This window comes from Triturus cristatus, chromosome 1_1 (assembly GCF_964204655.1).
Source record: "Triturus cristatus chromosome 1_1, aTriCri1.1, whole genome shotgun sequence".
Lineage (NCBI taxonomy): Eukaryota > Metazoa > Chordata > Amphibia > Caudata > Salamandridae > Triturus > Triturus cristatus.
Genome location: NC_140579.1, coordinates 944,058,976 through 944,084,009, shown reverse-complemented (window position 1 = coordinate 944,084,009; position 25,034 = coordinate 944,058,976). Strand labels below are relative to the sequence as shown.

General features: G+C 48.5%; 2 protein-coding genes across 2 annotated transcripts in view; one reads left to right on the top strand and one right to left on the bottom strand.

Moving 5' to 3' along the window:
- Positions 1-25,034, top strand: part of LOC146871331 (uncharacterized) — a 733,473-nt gene that overhangs the window by 152,930 nt on the left and 555,509 nt on the right. The window contains exon 4 of the transcript XR_014980983.1: positions 16,200-16,289. The gene's annotated coding sequence lies outside the window, so the exon portion shown is untranslated. The remainder of the gene's footprint in view (positions 1-16,199; positions 16,290-25,034) is intronic.
- The window catches only part of LOC146871332 (uncharacterized), a 574,862-nt gene that overhangs the window by 25,639 nt on the left and 524,189 nt on the right, over positions 1-25,034 (bottom strand). The gene's annotated exons all lie outside the window — the stretch shown is intronic.

Here is a 25,034-nt window from a genome sequence, read left to right as displayed (position 1 = left end):
GAGGCGCTTGTGTCTGAGCCCCGGTCCCGATCTGGGATGGACCTACCCAGCGGCCATTTTGGTATGTCAGAGTCCACCATCCTGTACACTGGGTTGCAGCAGGATTGGGAGGGTGTGACTCTGAGGAGCGTAGCGGAGCGAGCGCCGGGAGCTGTACTGGGGTATGGTGACCTTCTCGAGGCTCTCGGTGCCCTTCACTCCACCCTGATTCACGGAGCCTGGGTGTTGGGGAGCAAGCTCGATGGAGTGACATCAGCGTCGGAACAGTTGCCGCCTGCCTATCCCCAGGTACACTGGGACTTCTCACGCCGCGCACGGGGGGACAGTGTCGTGGCCGCCCCTGTGAATAGTGCACACCTGGACTCTCCGGACAGTATATCAACGTGCGATCAGCTGGCTGTGGATTTGGTCTGTTCCGGAGGTTTCGGATCTGAGCGGGGGGTGGTGGCCTTGTCCCGTGCGCGGTCTCCGACGACCCAGGCAACGTCCAAGCAACGGTCGCCCGCCCTGGCTGATTCCGCCTTCCTGGGCCTGGTGTGCAGTGTAAATCCTGGCTCGGCATCGGGAAAGACGATCCTCCCTAGAGCTGACTGTGTCGATCTTCAGAGCCCTCTACCCTACCTGTGTGTGTCGCTTCCTGAGTTTTATTGGACACTTCTCTTCCTGGTAACATTGGACATGGCACTGGGACGAGGGGTATGCATGGGTGGGTTTGCAAAGAGTGGCCAAGGATGATGCTGACCCTTCCGAGGTGGTCACCTACTAGGCGGGCGGGCTCGGGAGTTGTGTGCTCTCATGGCATAATTGTTAGTGTACCAAGTGCGTAATCCTCCTTACTCCTCTTTGACAGGGTCGATTTTGTGTTCTTTATTGTATGCTTTATGGGAAACCGTGTGGTGCGGGAGGGAGAAACCGGGGGCGTGTTTTGCAGGCCCTCCTCCAGTTTATTAATACTCTCTCTACCCCCCCGTCTGGTGGGGGCTCCTTTCCCACTTCTTTTCTCTGTTCTTCTATATTTCGGGTCTGGTTCCGGGGCGACAGGCACACTGCTGGGGGGGGGGCCGTACTCCTCTGCAGAGGTGCAGGGTGGGGGGTTGGGGGGGGTATCCTTTAGTCTTTCACCTCCTTTTTCTATGGCCTCCTTTTCTTCTCTTATTCTTCTTTGTCTTTTTCTGGGATCAGCATGGTAGTACTCCTTTGTTGTTAATCACTGCTGTTTCCGGAGTGCCATAATTTCCGTGGAGTTTCCTGGGTCTTGGGGCAGGGGGTTGCAGGCGCAAATGGCCGTGTCATTCCTCCACATCCTGAACTTACTGTTTCAGCGCCATTGCTTAGATAGACTGCTGTGTATTGTTTACGTTCATCGTTCTGCCTGCCATTTTTCGCTGCTGGGAAACTGTTTGGCACCTGATCCTTCCATCCTTTTCTATTATAAAATGTAAACCTTTATTATCCTGGTCTCCTACCTGGGCTGTTCAGAGACTGGGAGTATGCTAGTGTCGAGATTTTGCTCCCCGAGGTACTGATTGTGATAGACCTGCTTTCTGTTATTCTGATTGTTTAGCGGCCGGCCCCGGGGGTTGTAGGCCCATATGTGTAATTGCTTGAAATGTCAATAAAGGTTTTCAAAAAAAAAAAAAAAAAAATCCCTACCCCTCGTGAGCCCAAGGTGAACTCAGAATGGACCGCTAATCTGAAGCCCCATCTATCAAGTGCCTTGCAAGTTGTCCCTGGTTAGGTGGGTCTCTTGTAGCAGGACTATTGCTGGTGCTTTGCGTTTTAGGTATTGCAGGACTAGTCGCCTCTTCAGCTTATCCCGGAGACCATTTATGTTCCAGGATATTAGAGGCAGGTGTTGTGTACGCACTGGCGCAGAAGTGGTTGGGTAAGGGGGCAGTGTCATGGATGGTGCTAAAGATGTATGCGATGATCTCTAGACTTTTGTACGGAAATATAGGATCTGTATAAGTGGACTCAAGATGTACCACGAATCGAGTCGAAACAAAAAAACAATTAAACAAGAACTTACAGAATTAACCCTCATTCCCTCCCCCCTCCCTGCCTCCCTGCATGACGGTTTAAAAACTACCCGCCACCCCAACTTTGCAGAGTGCCTATTTGCCATTACCCAGTACCTTTGTAGGGAGAGAGAGCTCCTTCGTTGGTCCCACCAGGACCACCTCGTAAACACATATACCATCTTAGGATTGTATAGGATGTTAGTGCAAGAGGCCTGAATACCACAGGTTCATACTAAGCAGTTTATATAATTTGCTGATGACCTTTTTCTGGAGGTATCACAATTGCAGTGAGTGTCCGTGTGCATTCCGTCGCCGGCTACCATGACCTCGGCTTTTGTAGGAGTCAAGAGAGTAGTTTTGTAGTCCTTTATCTGGTGATGTGTCACCACTGTGAAATGGGTCACTGCCTGTTAGCCTTTGAGGAAGGAAAAAACATGGTTCTATTCAGTTCTCCTTGTCCTGGACCTCAGTCACAGCTGTTTCCTCCAGTTCTGAAGAGGTCGGTCTCGTCGCATTTTGGTTGGAGTTTCATCCTGGTTTTCCACGATGCGAGACCTGACACCATCCTTCAAGCCAGTCCTGTGCCTGCTCCGGAGTTGTGAAGAACCATGTCTTCCCGTCAGCCTCCACTCTCAACTTCGCGGAGATCATCATCGAGTATTTAAGTTCACGGTTCTGGAGTTCTTGCTTTATGGTAGTAAAGCTCCGTCGTTGTTTGGCTACTGGAGCCGTGTAGTCCGGGAAAAAGGATAGTGTGCTTTGTTGATAGCGTACCGGAAGGGCAGATCTTGCTGTCTGGAGAATTAAGTCAGGTCACGAAAGTAAAAAATGCGGGCCAGTATGGGCCGAGGGGGCGCGCCCGGCCTGAGCCTGCCCTCGGGACACGATGGGCCAGTTCGACCGAGAAATAGTTGGCGTCTGGGTTGCAGGTGATTCTTTATCAGATCTTCTACGAAGAGGTCCACTGCGGGGCCTCCCGTTCCCTCGGGCACTCCCACAATTCGGACGTTATTGCGATGGTAGCGACCTTAATAATTGTCCAGTTTCGCTGCCATGGATTTATTTTCCAATTCCAGATGTTGCATGTGTGTTTTCAGGGAGGTAGTGTCTACACACAGATTAGTTGCTGTTGTTTCCACTTCTGTCACTCACAAGCTGTGTTTTCTAAAGTCTGCGCAGATTAATGAAAGTTCAGTAGCGACGGTGTCTATGTGGGACCCCAAAGACGTGTGTACTTTGTTCAGCGTAGTCATCATGTCCTGAGACGTGATTTCTTTTCCTGCCGTGTGCCCCTTGTCCATCGCTTCGCCAGTGGTTTGATCCTGCGGATCTTGAGTAGGTTTAGAGTATGCGTATTTCTCGAGTTTGTTTTTATTGGTCGCGCATTGGCCACGGCCTCCCATTGTGCCTTATCTCGTAGCGATGATATTTGGTAGTTGATAGCTAGCTGCTAGTACTCACCGCCGCCAGTCAGTGCAACACCTTGTTACACACGGCCTGTCGGGTTTCCTACCCACTACCTATGGCGTTGGTGTCACCACAGGGGAGGCTGCACGGTCCATAGTGTGGGGGCCTTTCACCACTGTATCTTCCTGGGCAGTGTACCATCAATGTAGACGGGTGCACTTTCTCAGCTGGGCCTACAGGCACTGTGGGGAGTGCTGACGGAGTCACTGGGTCCCCGTGAGGAACGGTTGTGTGGTATGTCTCCGGGTGCCAGAACCCCAGAGTTGGCGATTCTGTGCTGCCGGGCAGGCTCCCGGCTGAGGATACTGCCCCGCTAGGCTGTAATGGAGGCTGCAGGCGGGTTTTGGCACCCAGCTAACAAGCTTCGTATTTACCAGTCACTCCCCATATCGGGCCCCGCAACCCGCCCCAGCTGCTTGATAGGGGGTCTCCGTCACCATCAGTGCCTTCGTTGCAGTGTTAGGCGTAGTCAGTTGGTAGCAGGACCTACCATGCAGAGGCCACTGTTTTCCGCTTTGGCGCTCTTGTCCGAGCACAAGCGCCTCTAGATTTACCCGGCTCCGGTCCCCGGGAGATACGATTGGCGTGCTGTCTCTGCATTGCCCACCGTGAGGGTGAGGCCTCACCTCAGGGCTAAAGTCGGGACTCCGGGATTAGGTCGCAGCACGTTCCGCCTAAGCGCACCGTAGAGCGCCCGATGTTGGCGATGTCTGATGGATACAAGTATTAATAAAGGCCGCGGTCGCAGCGCGACTCCGAGGCCGCACCTTTCGCATTCGGGCAGCTCGAGTTAATCCTTGGAGGCTCCGATATTTCCACCGCCATTTGCAGGTGGTTCCAGGTCTGGATAAGTGCTCGGATATTTGAGGAAGCCTCTGGAGGTTTGGAGCTCTCTTTGGCGGCGCCCATATTCATCGGCTGCTGGCCACACACCCCCTAAAATGTTTACTTTAACTATCGTACTCTAATATGCAGTATTCATGCCGCAATAAGTAAGAAAATTCCTGACACAAATACGATCAGCATAGTAAGTAATCCATAAATCGTAAAAGGAGATGTCTTTGTATAAGTCAGGATAGCTTAACCTCCCTCCCATTCTACAGAAGCAAAAGGATTATATATTAGAAGATCTCTGGGTTTGGCAGCAGACCCTGTAACGTAGCATGCACAAATGAAAGTTCTACATCTCAGGTGCAGTCACAATCTCTTTCCTGGAAAGGTGCCTCTCCAAGTCTGGGTTACCTATTCATGCATACCTATATGACAAACGTATGTGTTCCTAAACAACAGCAGCATTTATGTGTTTTGTCTAGGTGCTAGGGCTGGACCAGAACAGAATAACAAGGGACATTGTTGTTTGGCCTGGTCTATGGTGTTCAGACTAAATCCCAGGAAAGAACAGAATGCAAAAACAACAGCAGGTTCTGTGTGAAAGTACAGTGTGGCACAAAGCAAAATTAGTTTGTATAGTAACGTACGCAGAGGACAGTATGCAACGTGCTCATGCTAACATAATGAAAATGACAATGGGCCTGCACGGGACATATGACACTTCTTTAGATATTGAGAAGGCATTCGACACCTTGGGTTGGGGATATATCAATGCTGTCCTAACTGCTTTCGGAATAGGTCCCCGATGTTTAAAGTGGATCTCCCTACTGTACAATTCACCAACGGTGCGTGTTAGGACAGGCCACATAATTTTGGACCGGTTTGACTTTGGACGATGCACCCGACAGTGGTGCCCCCTATCGCCGATCATTTTTGCACTGACTAAGGAGGCCCTAGCCTGTGCGTTACGCCTACACGCAACCGACTAGGGAGTAAAGGCGTACAATTAATGGCACGTAGTCTCGCTATATGCCGATGATGTGTTGATTTTTTTTGCGCTGAGACATAACTGTTCTGCCTGCCTTAACGCTGCTGGACCGCTTTGGTCGAAAATCTGGACTAAAGGTGAACTGGGACCCGTCTCTTTTATTCCCTATGACACCTCCGAGCCTCGAGCAGAAGGCTAATTTACCACGCACTCCGCTCCCCTGGTTCTGTGACACCTTTAAATACTTGGGAGTTCATGTATACCACTCGACGACGGACTTAAAAGATGGTAACCGGGGTAGGGTACAAGCCAGAGCCCGAATTTCCCTACCGTTTTGGACAGAGTTGCCGCTCTCCCCCATGGGACGTATAGCTATATCTGAAATGCTACTGTTGCCCAGACTGCTTTAGTTCTTTGTCGCCCTCCACTTCTTCCTGCCCCAGAAACTGTTCCGCGATCTCAGGTCAGTACTACTATCCCTCATATGGGGGAAGAATAGGACACGGGTTTCCCTCGCCAAGTGCTATGCCCCACTATCAGAAGGGGAATTGGGAGCCCCCAATTATGAACAATTTTATGCAGCCACACAACTTTAATGGCAAAGGCGCTGGCTGGCTGGCCACAACACTACGGAACTGGGACCCTGGGCGATTGGGCAGCGCCGCACTGTACTGGAATGGCTAATGGGGTATGAGACCGTAATCCCAAGAAGAGTGGGGAACATTTTAATGACTATGGCCCGTTTTTGCTGGTGCCGTTATTTCACCAAGAAACACTCTCTTCCTCCCTATGCCCCTGAATTAGCTCTCTAGGTGCTTCCAGGCTGCACTACATTGGCCCCTAGCCCAGAAGCAGCGGAATGGACAAGGGCTGGTGTCACCACTTGGGGAACCTGTTCTCCAACCCGATCCTCTGTACGTTCAAAAACCTGGTGAACGATTATGGGATATCTCCAGGCTCCTTTTTACTATATGCATCTCTCACACACCAAATGCACAGAGTATGGGGCAGAACACACTACGAACTAAAGACATAGAGAGTACTTCAAACTTTACTCTCTCATGGTGCAGGCATAAGGGCTATCACTATGCTATATAACTTCCTGAGACTAGATAACACAACACTTTTGACAGAGCTCAGGATTTTACTAGGACACTGTACTCTCAACAACACTGACTGACAAACAGTGGGAGCAATGCCTCGGGGTCCCGAAGGTCATCTCAACGAATACTAGGCTCAAGAATACACAATTTACTTACCTCCACCATACATATTTTACCCCTCACAGACTGGCATCTGCCCTGATGTCAACACACAGAGACAATGTTTATCCATATGGTGTGGGACTGTTCCCAACTTTCACTATACTGGACCACAGTGGCAGACACACTCACGGAGGCCACGGGCACAATAATTGCACCGCACAGCTCACACTTCCTGCTGGGCATCATAACACACACTATAAAGCATGAAACCCTCACCAAATTCCTGGACCAAACACTGGTGGTAGCCAAACAGAGACTAGCCATGTCCTGGAAATTGCACTTGGCCCCCTCCATCCAATCATGGCTCACCTATCTCCGTAGGGCCCTGGTGGCTGAACTCGATATAGCCTGTGGCAATGTGCCGGGCCATCCAATTACCCCCAAACCTCCCGACTGGAAGGCATATCTCACTGTAAATGAGTTGAAACTAACACGTGTCCAACCTAGTCTACCTGTATCCTAGGGCCGACCAACTGCTCTGGCCAACTTGGGGGGGTTATATACCATGGAATGATGCTCTCCCGCTTGACAGTAGCCTCCTCCCCTCTCTGGCCATCCTCCCCTGGACTCCCTTTCTCTCCCCCCCCCCCCCCAAACAAGCAACAAATTCAGGGCATATTTATGCATAGACAAACAAAATTACTATACAAAGGAGGGTCCAAGGGATGTGTTTAGAGACCTGCACAGTATAAAATCCCCAAGTCAAATTACAATACTCAAAAGATACTGTGGGTCTAGGGTTCAGAATCAGTACAAACACTGGTAGAACAGAAAAAGTCAGAGGTAACCAAGGCAATTGTGTGAAACCTCCAATGAGGTTTGAGTTCCCATCACCCACCGAAGGTGGTTAATCATCATTTGGGAACTGAGGACATTCCCAAGAGTACCAGCCACCATGGTGATTGTGATGGTACCCTGGTTGTCCCAGGCATCCGTGCCAAATTGTTACAAACGGTAGGGTGATGGTTGCAGTACGAAAAGTGTAGTAAAACAAAAATGTGATGTTAAAAATGACTACCAAGACACTATATGTTTTATTCTGGCGCTATCTTGGTGCCAACTTAAAAACAATGTATAGACAGCATAACACCAGAGCTGGAAGCGGGGTACCGACGGATAGAGCGGTACCTCAATTCCTGAGCGGATGCCAGGTGAGGCGAGGTGCGTACCCACAATTATTCGGAGTTCTATTATCAGACAATGCTTGTAACTGTTCCAACGTGACATACAGGACCCTATCAGGTTGTATTGGGTACCAACCATGAAATCAATTTATACGATATATTTTCTTTTCATTTATTTTTTCATTCACTTTTTTGCAGTAGCGTTTACATGGTCCTGACGAGAGCTTGGACTTCCTTGTCCATAAGCCGAAACATGTAGACCAAAGACCTGACAGTTATTTGTTTATGCTGTCTATACATTGTTTACAATACACACGAAATAGGCACACTATAATAGGTCTTTCTTTGCTAGTTGTTTAGAATGTTTTAGATGTGTGTTGCAAAAACTGTCACAACAGTTGGTTGAACAATTGAGATATGGGTATCATGGTACAGTAATGGATGCAGCTCTGAAATCGAATTAATGTTCATGACTCTCTTATAGTATGTTTTTTTCATACTGCTATGTTCATGTACTTTATATGTGCTCCCATCTTGTCTGAAGACTTTGTAAGTTCTCGCTGAAAATTAATAAAGATATATATTTTTTAAAACTGCAGTATTTTACTTACCTCAGCCTTGATGCTCTCTTTAACTTGGCCAGACTGTTGATAGATCTTTGTTTTGAGAGGAAAGCTGTCTCAAGTGTCCACGTGACCAGGGGATAAGGAGAAGAGCTCAACATACTGCTGCATTACCTGCCTGTAGTCAGCCTACTGTTGGTCAAAGAGGGTATCTGAGTAGATAACTCCATCTTTGAGGCAGTTAGAGAGGAGGTCAGGGAGAGATTCATTCTCTGTCTCCTGATCCTCATCAGTAACCATCAGCATGGTTACATCAGCCATGTCACAGAAATGTTTCAGGCAATTAACATGATTCACCCTCTTGGGGGTCCTGCAAGTGCCCATGTTTACCAAGTAGGTAACCTCACTTTTCTTTTCTAAGATGGGGTAAGGTCCACTCTATTTGTCTTGGAGAGCCCTTTGTGCCACAGGCTCTAAAACCCACACCTTTTGCCCTGGTTAGAACTCCACCAGTGCAGCTTTCTGGTCATACCACAGCTTCTGGAGTTGTTGGCTGGCCTCTAGATTTTTGGATGGCTTTCAGGAGCAAAGGCCTAGTACATAGTCCACCACATCTTGTTTAGGCTCATGGAAAGATTTCTTCGAGCCTTCTTTTACAAGAGAAGGTGGTCCCCTTACAGGATGGCCAAACAGAAGTTCAAAGGGAAAAACCCTACTCCCTTCTGAGACACTTCCCTGTAAGCAAAAATCAGGCATGGAAGGAAGACATCCCATAACCTTTTGAGTTTTTTCAGGGAGCCCCATGATCATGCCTTTCAATGTCTTGTTGGACCTTTCAACAAAACCACTGATTTGTGGGTGATAAGGTGTAGTGGATTTGTAGTTCACTCCACACTCATTCCACATGTGTTTTAGGTAAGCTGACATGAAGTAGGCACCTCTGTCAGAAACCACCTCCTTATGGGGGCCATACCAATGAGGGCTTTGGCTACTGCAGGAGCTATAGTAGACCTAAGGGAAATTGTTTCAGGATACCTGGTAGCATGATCCACTACTACCAGTATATATTGGTTTTCTGAGGCTGTGGGTGGTTCAAGTGGATGCACTATGTCCATACCAACCCTCTCAAAGGGAACCCCAAACACTGGTAGTGGAATTAAGGGGGCTGGCTTGTCAGGTGACACAGGATCTGGCAAACTCCTTCACTTTCTGGGACATCTGGGGCAAATAAAGATGGCTGACCAGCCTTTCCGAGGTCTTGGTCTGGCCCGGGTGCCCAGCTAGGGGGATGTCATGGCCCAAGGTAAGCAAGAACTCTCTGTACATTTGAGGCACTACCACTCTCTTAGTGGTACCAGGTGTGGGGTCTGTAGCCTCAGTATACAGGAGTCCCTTCTCCCAATAGGTCCTGTGGGAGCCACTGACATCTCCTCAGGTTCTGATATCAAGCCCTGTATCATTTGTGCTACTGCAGGTAGGGTCACCAGTCATGTCCACACCTCATGGAACCTAGACCCTCAGTGTTAGAGGCATCTTATGTTTCACAACCTTTTATGTTCACCATCCCTAGAGATGTTTGTGCCTCTGTAGGCTTTGGGAGAACTGTTTGTTTTGTCATTAGACTTTCTTTTGTAACCTTTCCTGTTCTTCATCTGGTATTTTCTGTACTTAAATGGTCTAAGCATTTGGCAATTTGAGTTCCCTTTAATTATCCACATGCGCACATTAATTATGCTCGTTTTTGAAAACTGTAATGCGAATAAGGACTGTCACGGCTTGTGACTGCTGCTTCAATTATACAAACACGTGGAGCACATGTACCAATTTGCATCACTGCAAACACTTGTGCCAATTCACACCCCCACAAGCACATGAACTGACAACCTTAAAAGGACGTTGCTGAATCAAGCCGATGCTTAGCTTTCCTTCGTCTCCACAAGAAGAGTTATTCTTTCTGGTCACTATCTGGAGCCTAGCCCTTGCAACCAGACCCATTTACTAGTCATCCAAAGATCGACTTCTCCTAGAACTGCTGTTTCATTGCCCTGCCGCTGGCAGTTCTATTCGGTCTTCAGGGACATTTGATTTAAGCACATTGCATCGGAGCAATTCTTACAGAAACTGTTTATTTGATCAGCTGTGTGGGAAAATTCCCTAAACACTCTCCAGCTGATATTTAACTCTAACAAGGAAAAGAAAGAAAGAAAACAGAAGAACGTTGATACTGAATAAGACACAAGGTTAGTGCATTCTCTCCTCGAATAATTAAAGAAATATTTTCTAGTTTGAGAAAACGGGCTGTGCTTAACAGTACAGGACAACACAGGAACTGGACACTTATGATGATTATTATCATTATTACAATTTTTTCTGGAAAATAAACTTGTTGTTTGTGCCTATACCACCAGTTTTGATTTTAATTACAACTGATGGTGTTGAACTTCGTCTCGGGAGAGGAACATTAACCCCTTGTATACCCATGACGAGCTGGACTCGTCATGGAGCACAGTCGCGCTGTGCCCATAACGAGTCCAGCTCGTCATGAGGCATACCCTAGGGAATCCCTCTGGTGCGGGCACCAGAGGGATTCCCTTTCTGCCAAAATAGCATCGGGAGCTGCCCCCCCCCTTTCACTGTAATGACGATCGGCGCGCACGTCATTACAGTGAAACAAATGAGCCAAGAGGCTCATTTCAGTTTCACTTTCTACGTGCTCAGGGGGCTATCTCAGCCCCCTGAGCACGTAGAAAGACGGGAGAGGTATCGTTGGAAAGGGGAGAATCTCCCCTTTCCAATGGTACCCCTTCCCAGTGGATCCCTGATTGGGGATCGCCACAGGAGGGCGATCCCCAAGCAGGGATCCACCCACTAGACACCAGGGAGGGGGAGCGGCCCCTTGGGCAAGGGCCTTTGCTCCCCCCATGTAAATTTGACACAATTTAGTCTTTTTGCCCCCCCTGGGGGGCAGATGGGGGCATTAGCCCCCAATCTGCCCCACCGGGGGGCAAGAAGCCCACTAGACCCCAGGGAATTTTTTTATCCATAAAAATAGGGGTGGGGGCTGCCCAAAACTGGCAGGCCCATGCCCCCACCCCCCAATTACTACAGTCTTTCTGCCCTCCCCCCCCCCCCGGGGGGCAGATGGGGCATTGGCCCCTAATCTGCCCCTTTGGGGGGGCAGAAAGCCCACTAACTACCAGGGATTCGTTTTTACTTTTTTTATAGGGTGGGGGCTGCCCGCAACAGGCACGCCAATGCCCCCACCCCACCCCTCAATTATCACAGTCTTTCTGCCCCCCCGGGGGGCAGATGGGGCATTGGCCCCTAATATGCCCCTTCGGGGGGGCAGAAAGCCCACTATACACCAGGGATTTGTTTTCTGGTTTTTTTTTTTAGGGTGGGGGCTGCCCGAAACGGGCACGCCAATGCCCCCCACCCACCTGCCACCATTACAGCCTTTCTGCCCCCCTGGGGGGGCAGATGGGGCATTGGCCCCCAATCTGCCCCCCCCAGGGGGGGGGGCAAAGAGACCACTAGACACCAGGGAATTATAAAAAAAAATAGAAAATAGGGGTGGGGGCTGCCCAAAACGGGCAGGCCCATGCCCCCACCCCACCCCCCAATTATCACAGTCTTTCTTTCTGCCCCCCCCCGGGGGGGCAGATGGGGCATTGGCCCCTAACCTTCCCATTCGGGGGGGGGCAGAAAGCCCAATAAACACCAGGATTTTTTTTTTTGCGCAATTGTTTTTAGGGTGTGGGCTGCCCGAAACGGGCACGCCAATGCCCCCACTCCCCCCCCACAAAAATGACAGTCTTTCTGCCCCCCAGGAGGCAGATGGGAGCTGTAGCCCCCAATCTGGCCCCCCCTGGGGGCGCAGAATGCCCACTAGAAACCATGGATTTTTTTGTTTCATTAGTGTAGGGGTTCCCCAAAATGGGCATTGACAATACCCCACCCCACCCCCAGAGAAATTCCAGTCTTTCTGCCCCCCTCGGGAGGGCAGATGGTGGCAGTGGCCCCTGATCTGCCCCCTGGGGGGGCAGAAAGCCCAGTAGGCGCCAGCGAGTATGCAGGCTTTTTCTATGCGTGGGGGTGGGGGCTGCCCAAAGTGGTCATACCAATGCCCCCACCCCCACAAAAAATAGCCACAGTCTTTCTGCCCCTTTAGGGGCATATCAGGATGAAACCCCCTTCCCCGATTCCCCCCCAGGGCGGCAGAAAGCCCACTGGGCTCCGATTTTTTTTTAGCAATGTGCATACCTGTGGATTTTGGGCCCTAGCGCAGTTGGCACGTAGGCAAACCTAGCAAACCTGTACATTCTTTAAAACTAGACACCGAGGGGAATCCTGGATGGGGTGACTTCACTGGCTCTCACCAGGTTCTGTTACCCAGAATCCATTGCAAACCAAAAAATGTGTTCAAAATAACACATTTTCCTCACATTTCTTTGTCGGAAAGTTCTGGAATCTGCGTGGGTCCACAAAATTCCACCCACCCTGCATTCCCAAAAGTCTTCAGAGAAAAATGGTACCTCACTTGCGTGGGTAGGCCTAGTGCCCGCGTCAGGCAAGGGCCCAAAACCTATTGAGGAGACATCAAAATTACCGATCACAAAACAACCTGGTTTTGCAAAGGGGGTTGGCCCCGGGCTTGGCGGCCACCTAGTGAAACCTACCAAACCCACACATTTCTGAAAACTAGACACCCGGGGGATTCCAGGGAGGTATGGCTTGCGTGGATCCCCCAACGTTTCCTTACCCAGAATGCCCTGCAAACCTCAAATTTAGCTGAAAAAAAAATCACCTTTTTCACACATTTTTGTGTGGGAAAGTTGAGGCATCACCGGGCTGACACAAATTTCCTACCACCCAGCGTTCCCCCGGGTCTCCCGATAAAAACGGTGCCTCACTCGTGTGGGAGGCCCAAGTACCCGCGACAGGCAAGGCCCCAAAACGTATTGAGGCGACATGAAAATTGCCTACCTCAAAACTACCTGGTTTTGCAAGGGGGGTCACCTGGGTTTTTTGCCCCGTGCTCGGCGGCCACCTAGGGGAACCTACCAAACCCACACATTTCTGAAAACTAGACACCCGGGGGATTCCAGGGAGGTATGGCTTGCGTGGATCCCCTAACGTTTCCTTACCCAGAATGCCCTGCAAACCAGAAATGTAGCTGGAAAAAAATCACCTTTTTCACACATTTTTGTGTGGGAAAGTTGAGGCATCACCGGGCTGACACAAATTTCCTACCACCCAGCGTTCCCCCGGGTCTCCCGATAAAAACGGTGCCTCACTCGTGTGGGAGGCCCAAGTACCCGCGACAGGCAAGGCCCCAAAACGTATTGAGGCGACATGAAAATTGCCTACCTCAAAACTACCTGGTTTTGCAAGGGGGGTCACCTGGGTTTTTTGCCCCGTGCTCGGCGGCCACCTAGGGGAACCTACCAAACCCACACATTTCTGAAAACTAGACACCCGGGGGATTCCAGGGAGGTATGGCTTGCGTGGATCCCCTAACGTTTCCTTACCCAGAATGCCCTGCAAACCTCAAATGTAGCTGAAAAAAAATCACCTTTTTCACACATTTTTGTGTGGGAAAGTTGAGGCATCACCGGGCTGACACAAATTTCCTACCACCCAGCGTTCCCCCGGGTCTCCCGATAAAAACGGTGCATCACTCGTGTGGGAGGCCCAAGTACCCACGACAGGCAAGGGTCCAAAACGTAGTGCGCCTCAATAGGCAAGGGTCCTAAACGTAGTGCGCCTCATTACGTTTTGGGGCCTTGCCTGTCACGGGTACTTGGGCCTCCCACACGAGTGAGGCACCGTTTTTATCGGGAGACCCGGGGGAACGCTGGGTGGTAGGAAATTTGTGTCAGCCCGGTGATGCCTCAACTTTCCCACACAAAAATGTGTGAAAAAGGTGATTTTTTCCAGCTAAATTTGAGGTTTGCAGGGCATTCTGGGTAAGGAAACGTTGGGGGATCCACGCAAGCCATGCCTCCCTGGAAGCACACGGGTGTCTAGTTTTCAAAAATGTATAGGTTTGCTAGGTTTCCCAAGGTGCCCGCAGAGCTAGGGTTCAAAAACTCCAGCTAGACATTTTGCCAAAAAAGGGTCATTTTTCACTGCGAAATTGAGGTGTGACCACGTTGCGTTTTGCGCCGTTTCCTGTCGCGGGCACTAGGCCGACCCACACAAGTGAGGTACCGTTTTTCTCGTAAGACTTGGGGGAACGCGGGGTGGGTGGAAATTTGTGGATCCACGCAGATTCCGGAACTTTCCACCACAGAAATGTGGGGAAAATGTGGGGTTTTTTTGTAAATTTTTTAGGTTTGCAAGGGATTCTGGGTAACAAACCCTGGTGGGAGGCAGTCAAGTCACCCCATCCTGGATTCCCCTGGGTGTCTAGTTTTAAAAAATGTATAGGTTTGCTAGGTTTCCCAAGGTGCCCGCAGAGCTAGGGTTCACAAACTAGAGCTAGGCACTTTGCCAAAAAAGGGTACATTTTCACTGCGATATTGAGTTGTGACCACGTTGCGTTTTGCGCCGTTTCCTGTCGCGGGCACTATGCCTACCCACACAAGTGAGGTACCATTTTTATCGGGAGACTTAGGGTAATTCAGGTTTGTAAAGGAACTGTTATTATCTATTGACTTTCGATGCATTTCTGCCTTCCAAATGAAAGATATTGTGTAAAAACGAAGTCATTCTAAAAAAAAAGTGATTGATAATTCTCATGCTAGTATGAGTACTCCCAATTTCAGAAATGTGCAAATATCTACTGTTTCTAAACTCTATATTTTGTTCCCATTTCAGAAATACATAGGTGTCTTTCATACCGATTTTTCCATGTACACATTTTTACAGAATAATTACTATATACCCGGTACATAATAAAAAACCATTGCAAGTTGCTGCTCAGTTTTTGGCTCTGGGTTCGTCGGGTTCTTGGTGAACCTACAAGTCCTATATATCCCCACAACCAGTAATGTCCAGCGGATGTAATGGTATATTGCTTTCAAAGAGCTGTCATAATTAGAAGAAGTTACAGGTGAAAACGTTGACACAAAAGGCTGTTTTTTTTTCAACTAATTTTCAATTTATCCTATATTTAACTGTTAGTTTCTATAAAAAAAACCTTGATGGATCTACACAAATGACCCCTTGGTGAATTCAGAATTTTGTCTTCTTCTCGAAAATGTATAGCTTTCCAGGATCCATTATTGCTTTTGTACCCATTTCTGCCATTAACTGGAAGGAGGTCAAAAGCACAATAAATAGCTAAATTAGGCTATGTCCCAGAAAAATGCCAAAACTGTGTAAAAAATGTTGGGTTTCTGACAAAAGTCTGGTATCCCCGAAAAGCTGGGAAAATGGTGATTTCAACCCCACAAACCTTTTTGATAACATTTGCAGGGAAAAACCCAGATGCTTTTATTTGCAGCCCATTTTTCCAATTTTTCCGAAAAAAAACAAAATGTTGCTGTATTTTGGCTCATTTCTGTGACCCCCTCTAGGAGAATCCACAAACCCTGAGTACCTTTAGAATCCCCATGGTGTTGGAAGAAAAGGACGCAAATTTGGCGTGGATACCTTATGTGGTCAAAAAGTTACAGGGGCCTCAGCGCGCACTACCCCAAATAGCCAAAAAAGGGCGTGGCACAGGAGGGGAAAAGGCCTGGCAGCGAAGGGGTTAAGGGCAATCCACGAGAGAAGAGTTTGAAGTGAGAGATACCTTAAGAGTAAGGATTATCTAAACTTATGTACCTGTATGCATATACACCATAAAGGATAGATAGGGAATACAAAAAAAGTGTATGAGGGAATCAGAATTAATCATAGAAGAATAAGAAACTTGTAAAAGGTTATTATTTTGTCATGACAACTCATATTACAGAATCATAATTATCTTGTGTCCTTTTCTTTACACTTAGTGTTGGTGTTGCTGGCACAATCCTCAAGACACATTTAATAAGGAACTATCGTACAGAGTGCATGCGGAGTCACCAGCACGTCTGAAGAAGGTAGAAATGCAAATCACCCTCTCTTCTCTTGTCTCTTCCCATTTCCCCTCCTCCCCACCCCCTGTCCCCCAGGGCAGTAGCTGACACAAGGTTTCATTCTTAAACCAGATTGGTCGCACACTGCTACACCTACCAGGCGTGTTCCCCCAATGAAAATGGTCCCTGAAGGTCAGCGTCGGCGGATACACCTATGCTCGAGTGTGAATGCAAGTATGCGTGGCGTGTGCCATCCCTGGACACGTGTTTCGAGGTAGTTGCCTCTCGTCAGCAGGGAGTAGGAAAAAGTGTGGGGTTGCTGTGTAAGCTGCTAAAAACGTTATCAGGTCTAGTACCTCTCGTAGCGCGCAGGTGCGTAACCATGAGTCCGTCGACTCCACCGGCTCAAGGGAGCCTGAATATAAAGTTAAACCAGATTGGTCGCACACTGCTACACCTACCAGGCGTGTTCCCCCAATGAAAATGGTCCCTGAAGGTCAGCGTCGGCGGATACACCTATGCTCGAGTGTGAATGCAAGTATGCGTGGCGTGTGCCATCCCTGGACACGTGTTTCGAGGTAGTTGCCTCTCGTCAGTAGGGAGTAGGAAAAAGTGTGGGGTTGCTGTGTAAGCTGCTAAAAACGTTATCAGGTCTAGTACCTCTCGTAGCGCGCAGGTGCGTAACCATGAGTCCGTCGACTCCACCGGCTCAAGGGAGCCTGAATATAAAGTTAAACCAGATTGGTCGCACACTGCTACACCTACCAGGCGTGTTCCCCCAATGAAAATGGTCCCTGAAGGTCAGCGTCGGCGGATACACCTATGCTCGAGTGTGAATGCAAGTATGCGTGGCGTGTGCCATCCCTGGACACGTGTTTCGAGGTAGTTGCCTCTCGTCAGCAGGGAGTAGGAAAAAGTGTGGGGTTGCTGTGTAAGCTGCTAAAAACGTTATCAGGTCTAGTACCTCTCGTAGCGCGCAGGTGCGTAACCATGAGTCCGTCGACTCCACCGGCTCAAGGGAGCCTGAATATAAAGTTAAACCAGATTGGTCGCACACTGCTACACGGCTTCTTCACTTTTCTCATGCCACAGGCCCTCTCACAGGCTGTGATCCCTTTTGTGATATCATCCCCCTCCTCAAATTAAGGGACAATCCCTTTGGGAATTTTGGGATCAAAGGATCCTTGCTCTTTTCTGTTTATTAAAGTGCTGCCACCATTTATAGGTGCTAGACCCAATTCTGCTCTTTGTTTTTCTGTATGCAAGAGTTTGGATTCTAGAGCTATTCTTTTGGTCAACCTTGCTATGAAAGAGTACTCTTCATTGAGGCTTTCCTCGATGAATTCAGTAGAACCTACTCCACCTGTAAGGGGCCTAAGTCCTCTGACAATTATTCTTGGGGTCAGGGGCACAGTGTACCTTTCCTCCCTATCTAGTGGAGGAGGTTGGGAGTCCACCTCCTCTCCATCCTCAATTTCCTCCTCTGAGTTCTCATCTCCCTGCTAAGAGAGGTGGTCTTTAGCATACACTGCCAAGACCTCCGGGATATTTTTCTTAGAGTGGCGAGACACATGTTAATATTCTTAAGTCTACATAGAGACTTAAGTTCACTCATTTATAGATGAGCATAGGCAGTGAGATCGAGCTCCTCACTCTCAATGTTTAAATCAGCAATTATCACACTAACAGGTGGGTACTTTTTAAAGAGGTTAGAACTTCTAACTACTTTCCCCTAACTAAAGTGAGTTTTTAAATGTCTGAAAAAATGCTAAAGGGACGTAACCTAGACTCTAATAAGACTTCTAAAAATAGACAGTTAAAAAATGAGTTGTACTAAAGTCAATTTTTGGATTCGTGTCATGTGATCAGGTGTTGACTAGGTTAGTCCAACCAATGCAAAGTCGTAGACCCCACCGCTGATCCACCATGAGGGAAGCTGGCTCTGTATATATTGTACCAAAGTAAGGTATAGTGTGCACAGAATCTAGTGGATCCCCAGAGGTACAGCCGAGGGTAATGTAGATAATAATAACAGCTCTGTTTGTGGTCGAGCAGTTAGGCTTATCAGAGGCTGTGTTAAGCATTTATTGTACACACTCGGGCAAGAAATTATGTCACACACTCAAAGACTGAATCCAGACTAATTGTTGTATAAAAGGTTATACTTTGTATTTATCTTAAAGATCACTTAAGGCAGGTAAGAGCAATATTTTCTAAGTATCAAGAATGCTTTGCAATAGAAAATCAATAATGCTTTGTACAGAAACGGGGCGTGGCCAGCAGCATGGCCGAGTAGGACCTGCTTTCGCCGAGCTCCGGCTGAAAGCCTAATCCGACGTTGATTCCGGCGCCCGCAGACTCGGAGACCACTTTTAATGCCCGAGGACATGCTTGGCTGACATCCGACGTTGAGGAAACGGGGGGCACGATCCTCTGGACGAGCCCTGAGGACCGGTATACTGACTCGCTCGGCCGCGGAGAAGCGGCCTAAGATGGCGCCGCGGAGGAGCTGAGGGGCAGAGGAGCAGACCTGAGTGCCAGGACTGGGAATTAAGGAGCTGAGAGGAGGCTGCCGCGGAGAGTCGGCCCCCTCCGAACACCATCTGGAGCGGCCAGGGCGAAGCGCTACCCCTGGGGGCACGGCTGACGGGACATCGCGGGCCCATATGCGGAGCCCCCTCCCCCTCCGGGTCTGAGAGGTGCGGCTCGGGCGAGGAGAGGAGGCACCAGTCCTGTGTGCCCCCACCCCCCGGCCTGACCACGTCCACAGGCCCCAGGGATGACGTGACTGACCCCAGACCGAGCCACCTCACCATGGGAAAGGACAGGGACCCGAAACCACCTCGACAGGGCAAGATGGACCAGTATGCAAAGGTAATCGCCCCACCAGGAGGAGCGCCCGGGCACCCACTCGGATAAGGATACCCTCCTCCAGGCGATCCAGGCATCCAGGACGGCGCTAGAGTGTCCGATTGGCGCGGTGGGGGCAGAGGTGGCGCTCCTACGCCAGAACCTCAGGAATCTAGCTGCAAGGGTCACGGAAACGGAGACGCAATTGGGTGAGATGGAAAACTCAGTACAAGACCTCCACAAAGGTATGAAGGAGCTCCAGTCCTCACATAAAGACTTGCTGTGGAGGGTGGACGATGCGGAAACCAGAGCAAGACGCAAAAACCTCCGCTTCGTGGGTTTTAGAGAAGGAATGGAAGGGACAAACATGCGGAATTTCTACACACTTGGTTACAAAGCACCTTCCCAGCGGACAAATTCTCCTCTTGTTTCGTCATAGAAAGGGCCAACAGGGCACTGATGGCCGACCCCTTGTGGAAGCGCAGCCTAGGCCCGTGATAGCGTGCTTTCAGAATTTCCTGGACAAGGACATGATACTTAGGGAAGCCAGAAAGCTAGGGGAAATACGACATGAAAATACTCGCATAATGATTTTCCCAGACTATAGTAGGGAGGTACAGAAGCAGAGACACACCTTTGACTCAGTGAAAGCCAAATTACAAGAACGCAAGATACAATATATGTTGCTTTTCCCCGCCAAACAGAAAGTCCTGTTTCTGGGTAAATCCCACTTCTTCCAGACGCCGGAGGAGGCCTGGCACTGGCTGGAGGAGTGCCCCCCCCACCCCGGGCCACTGGAAACACAGACACGGCGCCCTCGGGCAGAGCTGGCAATCGGCCCATGGACTCTCAGCGATCATTGAGACTCCGGCAGCTACGAAAGGACCGCACCCTAGAGACCACCCCGTACGCCCCGAAGGGCACGGGCAGACGCAGACGACGAAGCGGTGGATCACTTGACTCCCGGGTCTTGGCGGGCGCCCGCACACTCCTTCCCCTTGGAGGGCCTCAGACTGACAATGACATTGAAAATGAAACAGGAAATGAAGACGGACACTCTTCCTCCGACGGGTAGGAGGTGGTGGGCCCCTCAATGCACTCCTTGGCGGTTGAAATATTGGCGATGGAACAAGAAACATTGGCAGAGGCCGGGACATCCCAGAGTGACCCCCCGGATTCCAACTCGTGAACATGGGCCTGCAGGGTTGGCCGTGGTTTGACCTACTGTGCTGGAGCATGCACGCTGGACATGCATTACCTCTTATTTTCTTCTCTCTTTTCTCTCCTTCTTTACTCGCCTTCTTCCTTATTCTTCTCTCCTTTTCTTTCCATATCGACATCTGCAGAGGACTGGGGATAACCTGGTAGCTGCATTCCCTGCGGTCCCAGTGGAGTTCTGTCCTCCGTCTCTAGTCTCACCTCTTTTTGACTTTGTTTTGAAGGTTTTGGGACTGCTGCAGGAGTTAGGAACTTGTGGTGTAAGTTGGGCGAGGGAGGGCAACAGACCTCCGCCTGCCCGAAAGTCCACACCCCAACGTCTTGCCGGGGATGAGGCGAGGGGGAGGTGGGGTGGGAGGGGAGGGGGGTTGCATTTGTTTCAAGGTTGTGTAGGTTTTGTTCCACATGTTATTCTATGTTTAGCTGGCACACTGATCGCAGTACCACACTGGTAGGCGCGCTCACTATCCGCCCCCCGACAGATACACTCGAACCACACTACTCCATGGCCTCCCTGACTGACCGTAGACCCCTTGAGGATGGACTGGCAACTGGCCCCTACAAGGTTCACACATGGAATGGGGGAAAAATTAAAAGAGGGTTGGTAACGGCACATATTAAACGGGTACACCCCGATATAGCCCTCCTCCAGGAGACCCACCTGAAAGGAACGAAATGTTGGTTTCTTGCAAGAGGAGCCTACAAAGTATTGGCACATGCGGGTTACACAGCGGGCTCACGGGGAGTAGCTATCTTTATTAAAAAATCCCCTTCCTTTACGGTTAAATCGGTCCTGGACAGACCCCCAGGGGACGTATGTAGGAGTATCAGGAACATGGGGGCGACGGAGGGTCACAATAGCCTCGATCTACTCGCCCCCGAAACTCCAGGCCAGGACCCTCTCCAGACTGGCCGATATTCTCTTAGACACCAGATACGTTACATATCATAGGAGGTGACTTCAATGACATCATGTCCAACCCTATGGACCGATCAGGGAACCGTGCTGACACTGCACCTGGATACCAGGTGTTACTCATATTACTCAGGGGCACATAAAGTACACTCGAGACTGGACTATGTCTTCCTCCCCCGGCACGCACTTGGGGCTGAGGATGAAGCCAAGTACCCGGCAATGGGGATTTCGGATCGCTCGCCCCTCTTGGTTCGGTTGGGTTGGCGGCCTAGGGCCAGCGATGGGGGCTGAAGACTGACGGCATGGGATCTGCAAACTAATGAGCTACTGCAGGGCCTTCGGGCTGACACGAAAGTGTACTTTGCAGAAAATGTGAGATCGGTGCAGTCGGGAGTTGTAGTGTGGGAGGCCTACAAAACAGTGCTCCCGAACAGGGCCCAAAATCAAATTTCATGGGGGAAGCGGAAAGCGCAAGAGGAGCTTACCTCTCTGGAAACCCAAATATTAGAACTAGAGCAGCAATACCTGTCTGACAGGGACCCACAGGTGCTCCAGCGCCTGACTGATACCCAACAGCAGTATTAAAACACTAGCAACAGACGAAGCCAAAGCACAGGCACTAGCGACCCTACACAGGTTATATGACATTGGGGACCAGTCCAGAAAGCTGCTAGCATGGCTAAGCCGTAAGGAAAGGGATGCCAGGTGGATGGAGGGCATGGTCGATGGGCAGGGACAGCTGCAGAGGGGAGACACCCAGATAGTTCAGACCTTTGCTTCCTACTTCAGGGAATTCTCCAAAGCCAGGGAATTGGGTGAGGCAGACGAGATTATGGCCTACCCGACTACTATTCAAACCTCGATGTTAACGGACGAGGACAGGGAGTCCCTTGAAACTGACATATCGGCCGCTGAAATTAGAGAGGCAATAACCAGACTCCGTCCGGGGAAGTCCCCAGGTCCAAATGAACTCCCAGCTGAATTTTTTAAAAAGGGAGCCAATTTGTTGACGGCCCACCTGCTAGCACTGTTTCAGGATGTGACCTGCGGATGGCCATGATCATACCCATATATATTATAAACAAAAGTGGTTCTACCCCATCTAAAATGTGAAAATTGATAATATTTATTTATTTCTAAATTTTAAGTGATGGTAAGTAAGGTGAAAATGAGTGATCCATGAGGTGTCATGGAAAGCACTATGTGTTTTTAAAATACCCCTCACACACTATGAATCCCATAGTGTCATGCTTCATCATGGGGGTCTTCCCGTCCCTCTACGGGGCGGGGCGTGCTACTACCTACGAATACGTGGGAGCACTGTTGTTATGAATAGATAGGCTATGTGTAGTGAAGGGATGTGAGTGTTAGGGTTTGGTGTAGGATATAAAAATTAAAAGGACCCTGGCTAGTAGAAAAAACAATTTTATTCGGTTCTCTAGCTGGGAGCGTTAAAAATGGGGAAGAGTGTAGGAAGGGTCACAAATTTGTGGCTGCCTACTGGGTCAACATGTTTCGTAAGCAGTCCCCACTGCTTTACTCATCAGGACCGACAATTAGTAATCCCTAATGCACTCAATATAGAATTAGTAATATGGTTTGTATGCCTATTATTCTGATACACCAGACCTTTAGAAGTTTAGTAGATCTGTGAACAAGGGTACAATAACCCCAGTGATTTAAGACCAAATTGGTATCTGTAAGAAAAAAGGGGGAAGGAAAACAACAATACAAACGAGTTAATCGCTGTTAGATTCACACATCACCATACTTTTGGTTTATCTAATTAGAATTCATTTTGTTTTCGTGATATATTTTTCTCAATATATATTTTTCATTCTATATCAGCGTGGGTTGGGTATTCTTGTACCCTCTACCCATGTTTTTTTTTGAGAAATGGAAAAGAAAAGGTAGTTAGACAAAAGACAAACTGTACATATATTTGCGACAAAATTTACGACAAAAATAGAGGTCAGGAGACGACACAAAACACTGATGTTCTTGATATAGTATAATAATCATCTGTGGCTTTTAAAAGAATTGCTCCCGTTAATCAATTGCCCAAAGCCGTTTGCTGTGTAAACTCACTATGTACATACATTACATAGGCGGGGTCGCCCACAATCGTTAACTATGTAAATTCACTATGTACATACTTTAATTAGGCGTAATGTTCAAGCTTCATGAGCACACACTGGAGGGGAGGGTGCCTGGTTTAGTCACTGCGGGGTAATAAACATTGCATTAGTTAATGAAAAAGGGCCGCCGAAAGACGGCAAGCTAGCAGTCACCCTGACCTGATTTAAAGACTTGGCCAAGTCTCAACTTACGATTTTCAGGATCATTCCTCGCTTCCATGTACCTCCGTGTTGCTCCGTGGATGTCAACACGGAAGTGTATATCGAAGCTTTTATCGGGAGGGAACAGGCGGGAAAAGCTTCAAGTAGAATTAGAGCGTAAAAGGCTCCAAAAAATGGCCGCCCGGAATGGGCTACTGGAGGACTAAATAAATCGCTTCCTGGTTTGTAAAGGAATAGAAATGAAAGTTTATGAACACATCGTTTTTTGGAAAAAGGGGGTTGTCCAAACAATGAGCGGTGTCTTTTCAGAAAAAATATATATAATAAAGATAATAAAAAAACGATAAAAGAAAGGCAGGTTGGTACAGAGTTGCGAAGTAGAATCACCAGTTTTTGCCACTAGAACGTGAAAGACTTGAAAAATAGCCGCCCGAAGCTGACAAAGGAGGGGCCATAGTTATACAATCTAAAGATCAGTATGACAATGAATGTAAACGTCTACTTCAAGACCCTAGAAATTATAAAATCCTGGATCATGATCCAACAGAAAGGGTTAAAATAAAAATTATGAGCATGGTAGAAGAAGCACTCGCTCATAGATGGATAACGAAAAAAGAAGGAGACTTCCTGATTCAAGAGTCGCCCAGAACACCTTTTCTATATACTCTTCCCAAAATACATAAAAAACTAAAAGATCCTCCAGGTCGTCCCATCGTATCTGGTATAGGATCCATCCTAGAACCAGTTTCCAAATTCGCAGATGCATATTTGAGACCCATGGTTCAAAAAACATCAACGTACCTGAGAGACACCAAAGACGTTCTTATGCTACTAGAAGATCTTCCTTTTGAACCCGAACACCAACTGCTAATAAGTTGTGATGTTGAAAGTCTGTATGACCAGTCTACCGCATATAGAGACTCTAAACATCATTGAGGAAGTCCTCTTTGATACTGATTGGGAGTATCAAACACCCAGAAACATCATCATGGAATGCTGCAATCTAGCACTGAGAGAGAACTTCTTTAAGTACAATGATACCATCTATCTTCAGAAGCACGGGACCAGCATGGGGAGCACCTTCGCTCCCAGTATAGCTGGTCTCTATGTGCATCATCTGGAAACAACAAAGATTCTACATCCCAACAACCCTTTTCATAACCACATTAGTATCTGGAAAAGATACATAGATGACATACTGATCATCTGGGACGACGATGAAGATACCGCTAATCGATTCATTTCTTGGCTTAACTACCAAGATGAATTTCTAAATTTTACAAGCACAATTTCTAACAAGGAATTGATTTTTCTTGACTTGAATATATCACCTAAAGATGGGAGACTGTTGACTACGACACACTTCAAAACCACAGCAAAAAATTGTCTTTTACTATATCAGAGTTTTCACCCTAAACATCTGCGAGACAATCTTCCTTATGGACAATTCTTGCGTTTAAGACGTAATTGTACAGAAGTCGATGA